The sequence below is a fragment of the Hyperoodon ampullatus genome, assembly GCF_949752795.1.
Source record: "Hyperoodon ampullatus genome assembly, chromosome: 14".
NCBI lineage: Eukaryota > Metazoa > Chordata > Mammalia > Artiodactyla > Ziphiidae > Hyperoodon > Hyperoodon ampullatus.
Window position 1 is genome coordinate 88,386,672 of NC_136927.1, and position 6,481 is coordinate 88,393,152.

Below are 6,481 nucleotides of genomic sequence, written 5' to 3' on the forward strand. Positions count from 1 at the left end.
CTGTCTGTGTTGTGAGCGTGTTGCGGCCAGGCCGCATTCCCCGGATGTGGGGCCGCCTCAGGGCTCTCGGGCAGGTGGACGCAGCGGTTGGACGGCCCGCGTGGTCCCTCGCGGTCAGGCGGGCTCGGGCGGGACGGCACTCCGTTCCCCGTGCCCATAGGGGCCTGAGGCAGGTGCTGCCTGGCTGGAGCCGTGGGGTCTGCTCCCTGCCCCGTGCCTGCCAACCATGTGGCCACAGGCAGGGCCTCTGGACTCACCTGCCAGGAAGGAGCTGGGCCCACTCTCCCAGCGCCAGGGCGTTTCTGTGGCATTCGTACCAAGGACAGTCTGTGCGGGACCCGTTCACCCCGTCTGCTTAGCCTGTGGCAGTAGTTTCCCACGTCTGACCTGAGGCCCCTGTGCTTCGAGTATGCTCCCTCCCAGGCGGGGGACGTTCCCACACGTCCCCAGGCCACGAGCTGGATGGAAGGGGCTCCTCCCGCAGCCCCCATTCTCCCCTTCCCTGCATCGTCCTCCACATTCCTTCAGGCCCACCTGGCCTCTTGGTAATGCTTTTTGAACCTCTAAGAACCACAGATGGCAGCAGCGGCCCAATCAGAGGTGGTCAGAGGGGCTGAGAGGCCAGGCTGCCGGTGGCGAGTGGGCTGCACAGCCCTCTCCTCTGTGCCTCCCAGAGCTCTCACCCACCCGCTCTCCTCCGACTGCTCCCTTTGGCCGTCGTTGATGGTTTGGGCAGAACTGGAGACGTCGGGTTCACGGAGAAAGGACCAGCTGGACCAAAGGCACACTGTGGGCAGAGGGTTGGGTCCCCAAGTGGCCCTGGTGCCCTTGGGCTCGTTAGCCCGCAGCCAGACCACGGAAGCCCCATTCACCTCTGTCCGTGCACCGTCTGTGGGCTGTTGGGAGCCAGTCTGTCTTGTCCGCGTCCAGACCTGTGGGTGGCCCCTGCTCTGAGGACTTGGAGACGTGGCTGTGCTGGCCCCGTGCCAGACCAGCACCTGCCCCGGGACCTGCGTGGCCCAAGTGGATCTGGTTTCCCATCACGCACCTCGCGACTGCTGGGCTCCGGAGTGTCTAGTAGGGAAGGCCATGGGCAGGGGGCTGCACGCAAGGAGGCCAGACGCACCAGGACACCTTCCCGAGCCACTGATTCCACCACCCCAGCCCACCGCCGCCCAGGCCCCGGCTTGCCGCTGCCCTCACAGTGCCGTGTAGGGTGAGCGGCTGGCTCTGCAGGCACCAGGCCCATGTCTGTTTGGGGTTTTGCCCTTGAAGATGTTCGGGAAGAGGGGAGGTGTGCGCTGGTGTCAGGTGAGGAGCAGCTGCTGAGACCCGGCCTCTCAGGAGGACAGGAAATGCGCTGTTGGACCCCGTGGAGCAGGGAGGAGGCCAGACGCCAGGACAGTCTTAGGGGCCAGTTCCAGGCCAGCAAGAAGTCAGCCTGAGAGCAGGCCCCAGTCGGGCTTCCTGACGTTTCTGGAAATAACTTAGGAAATGAGTCGTTTTTCCCTAGAGTGTCCAAGCACGAAGTTCAGAGGTTGGACTTCAGGCAGGCAGCCGCCCCTCCACAGCAACTGTGTCATTGCTCCGTGGGCAGAAAACTCCGAGGCCCATCACACAGGTTGGGGCGAATCCCTGCCGAGTGTCTCTTGGTTCCCGAATCTTACTGATCGTCCGCTAGAAACGTGACGCTCCCCTGGAGGCCAGAGGGGCAGGTCCGGAAGTTTGTTGAACCTGGTCTCCTGTAGAATTTGTAAAAACTAATTAAGTCGTGACGGTGATGACAACAGTCCTCAAGGCGATGCTGATGACTCCGCGAGGGCCGGGTACCCCAGGGGCCTGGCGCAGGGTCTGGACCACACCCCCCTCACCTGACCCTGACCCTGACCCTGACCCTAGCCCCGAGCCCGAAGCATGTCCACTTCGTTGATTTGGAGGCAGAAGCCCTTTCAAAGTCTTCCCTGTCTGTGCTTTCAGGCCCTCCCGCTGACTGAAGACCTAGGTCCCTGGTTGCATTTCCCTTTTCCTTGTGTGGCCCATCTGCTTCCCTGGTGAGCAGGGTGTTGTGTCTGGAGGGCCCCCTGTTCATGTGCTCGGAGGGGACAACCCTCTGCCTGCTGTGGTGGGAACAGGAGCACCTCGGCCCTCGCTCCAGGGCCGCCGAGGCCAGGTGCTGGGTGCCCTGAGGCTCTGGCAGCACTGCCCGCCTGTGGCCTGCAGGGAGCGTGGGAGAGGCTGCAGGGTGCAGACGGGAGCTGCTGGCGCGTAGATTTCTGTTTTCGCTTGGTGATGTGGTCTCTTGTCTTTTCTGGGCGTTTTTCTGTTTTCAAACTGCTGTAGACGTTACCGCTCGTGCGTGAGCTTTCCTACTTCTCTGACGAGTCGAGCAGCCAGCACCGCCGGCGCCCCTTAGGCGTGCTGTGTCCACAGGGCTCCTGCTCAGGGAGGGGCCCTGCCGGGACCATCTGGCGTATTCTAACCTCGGGCAGTCTGTTCCAGAGGAGCTTGTGCAGTGCCCACTGGGGAGACGGGCAGCCTCTGTGGCACCTGGTGTGAGACCACCTGTGAGGAGGGCGGGCACCGGCTCGTGGGCTCTCCCTGGAGGGGCCAGGCTCTGCGGGGGCAGAGCCCAGGGGCCCCGTGCATTCTTCCCTGGCTCTCAGCACACCCCGCCAGGGGGACCGCGCGGGGTGGGGTGGCGGTGGTGAGGGCTGTGAAAAAGTGACTGATCTCATTCCTTTCCCAGCGTTCTGAGCTGTGAGCCCATGTAACACAGGACTCACCTGTTCTGCTATTTTGGTTGTGACTCCTCCTGTGGAATTGGCAAAAGCTACATTTTTACTGTCCTTTCAAGCACGGTGGGCGTCGTCTCTGCTGTAGGTGTGGGCAGTGTGTGTACATATGTGTATATGTATATATCACCCAGCGGCGTGAGTGCCGCCGTCCGGGGCAAAGCGACAGTACAATGAAAGCGGCTCCAAGACAGCCTCTGGTTTCTTGATGAGTCAGGGCAGGAGCAGGGGGTCTGGGCGAGCTCCTTGGCCAGGAGCTCCTTGGCCAGGTGCACAGAAGGAAACACCGGCCCTGTTGTGTCCCTGGAATCAGCGTGGACGGCAGGCCGGGCGCCCGAGCGCTGCCAGTGTCGGCTCCTCCAGGGTAGGGTGCAGGGCTGCCAAGGTCACACCCATACCTGGGGGCTCACCTGACCCAGAGGTGAGCGGCTGGAAACCCCTCCCTCCCCTGAAACATTAAAACCAATTTTCTAAGCATCAGATACAATCAGTGATAAAGCCACATTCAAAGGGGTCTCTGTTCTGACCCCAGATCCACCCTGGAGGGTCCCCGGGGGAGGAAGGGCTGGGCCTGGGGTCCTGTGGACAGCAGCTTTTGGTGATTTTGTCTCCCTGGAAAGAAGGGTGTTTCAGGGTGGGCGAGGCGCGCAGTTTACACTGAAACATGTATGCGTCACGGTTAGAAGCTAAATGCAGGCGCGTGGACCGCGATCGTCCGTGTGCTGCTGTGTCCTGCTGCTGGGACCGACCTCTGCCCTGAGCCCACGCACACACCTGGGGCTGGGCTGGAGGGTCACGGTGGTTTCCCATGGTGATGGTCTCTTATGTCTGAATGTTGACCTATAATAAAGATAACTTGTAAAAAATAAATGTTTTCACTGCAGACTGGGTGTATGTTTTATTTAATGATCCCTGCATAATCCTGCTTTAGGGGAGTCTTGCACTCTGGGGGCAGCTGACCTCGGCGGCCCTCCTGAGTCCTCTGGGGGCTGGGACCTCACTACCACCTGCCTGATCCGAGTGTGGACAGACTCCCCTCCATTTTCTAAATACCACGACTGGGGTGAAGGAAGGAATGTTGGAGCTGTGGGGAGAGCCACACGCCAAGGGCAGCTTGGACTGCGGGTCCTGGAGCCCTCCTGGGACACGGCCATAAGCCAGTGGCCAACAGCCACTGGTCCCACTGTCCCCTCCTATCCACCCAGCTGACCGTCCTACCACCTCAGCCTCTGGGAACCATCCCTGCTGCCCTCAGACGGCGGCGCCTCCATCCTGCTGCCCGTGAGCAGCTGTCTGGCCGGGTGAGCGGGGCTGCAGCTCTCCAGGAGAGCAGGCCAGTCCTGGGCCTGTCCTCAGCTGGCAGCACGGAGTCAGGAAGGGGCCACCACAGGGGGCACCTGGCCAGCTCCTCTGCCCCTTGGGCAGCCCCACCCACGTGCAGCTCCTGTTCCTCGGCCCGCTCCACCCAGGGCATCGGCGTGCAGTATGCTCGGGTCCTCACGCCTGGACACCGCTGCCCCATCTTCCTGTGTTGTCTCCAAGCTGCTGGTGACCCGGCCCTGCTCTCTGGCACCTCCCAGGCAGGGTCCGTCGTCCTACCTGGCCCCCAGAGAGTTCTGAGGTCCACCTGCCCCCCATCACCTGGACAGCAGGGGGAGAGGAGCAGGGGACACCCTGAGCACCACCACGCCCCCCTGGACGTGGTGCAGGCAGGTGCCTTTGTGCCTGTCTCCCACCCGAGATAAGCACCCACTCTTGGGCTCCTGCAGGAGGCGCCATCTCTGCCTCAGGGCGTGTATGTCCATGGGGGTTCACGTCCACCACATGTGCCCTTCTGTACACGTCGGGGTGCTCAGGCCCTGAGGACGCTGGCGTTCGGTGGGAGAGGCCACCCTAACCCAGGAGGCCCAGGGGTCTGACTACCTGGCCCTGGAGGCAAGAAACACCATGCCTGGCTGCAGGCACCGCCTCCCACACCCCAGGGGGCGCTGGCCCCTCGTGCTTGTGCCCCCCTCGGGTGGGGTGCTGGGTCTTCCTTCTGTGTCCTTGCTCTTAGCAAAGGGCCTGGCAGAAATGATTTGAAAAAATCAAAACAGCCTAAAAATACCAAGAATTGTGTAACAAACACCTTGAAACTCTCGATTTGTACATAACAAATATGAAGTAGTTTAATTTAGATTTCCCACAAAAGAAAACATGACAGTGAAGACCCATTTGTACCTCTCTCCCAGGCCCAGAGGTGGCCCACCAGGCACTTCAGCTCACTTCTGTTTGTGCTTTTAAACCCTGCCTACCAGTCTCAGCATCCATAAATAACACGTACCACTGATTTCTAAGATTTACGTAAGTTGTACAGCACTAAATCACTGTGGGCGTTCATTTAGTGCCGGGTTTTTTTTTTTCCTTAATCCATGTGGCTACATCTCGGCCTAGTTAATTTCTGTACAGCGTATATCATATGAATTAAACACAGGTGGTTGGTGGTCTTGTTGATTGAGGACACAGGTGGCTTTTACTTCCTGGCTGGTGAAGCAGAGTTGCACTGCCCTCGCCAGGGACCATCGCCGGGCAGGGGTCTGGAAGCCCTCCCTTGACTGGTGGCCCCAAATGCCCTGCACATCCACAGAGAGGAAGGCCCCCTTCCCACCTCTGCCAGCCTTGGCGTCCTCAGACGTTTTTCCTTATTTTCAGTATTTTCTATCTGGGATACTTAGAGAGAAGTAGGACGTGACAACGTGACACCAACGCTTAATGATGCGCATTCAGGGTGGTGGGCAGCGGGACCTCCGCCCCTACTGGCCCTGGTTTAGGGGGACCGAGGGCCGCGGGCGTGGCTGAATGGCGCTTCGGAACGACTCCGAAGTCCCCCGGATGCCCCTTGCCCTCCCGTGCCCAGGCCTAGGACCCTGGCTGAAGCTCCTGGCTGAAGTCGGGGTCGCGGCGTGCGGGCAGGGTCCTAGGCGGACCTCCCGCCCCCCTTCCCCTCCCCACTCGCAGCACCACAAGGCAGCCCCGCCCGTGGGCGCGCGGGGCGTGGCCACGAGGAGGGGCGGGGGTCCGGGCGCGGCCGGCGTCACCTGCCCGAGGGGAGAAGCGTCTCCCCGGTCGGGCTCCGGGCCCGAGGACGCCGTGTGGCCCGTCCCGGCGGGAGGAACCCGTCGCTGTGGGTCGGCCCCTGCTCCCGGCGCGCCCGGCCGCCCACCCGCTCCAAGTCCCGGGGACTCGGCTCCCTCTGGCCTCAGGGAGACCCCCCCCCTGCTCGGACTCCCCAGAACTCCGGGGGGCGCCGCGGGTGAGACCACGGCTCCCTCCGGCCCTGTCCACTCGGCCCTGGCCCTTTCCGTCTGGGCGCGTGGCCCCCAGCAGCCCTGGGCCGGGAGACTGCTCGCGCTGGGACTGGGGAGGCGTGGTGGTGGTGGCTGTTGGGGAGGGTCCAAGCCAGCGCCAGTCCCACCCCCAGACACGTGACGCCGGGGCGGTTCTCGGCCCCCCAGTGGGCAGCCGATCGGTGACCAGGGGCGCCGAGGGCCCCGCACAGGGAGTTAGGCCGGCCCGCCCACCCAGCAGTGCGGCCGCCCCAGCGGATGTGTGGCTGCTGATGTCGCCATGGCTCCCATCCCGGGATCACAGACTTGGGTCCCCGTGAGCCCCGTGCTAGCTGCCCTTTTCTTACCCTTCTGACGCAAGCA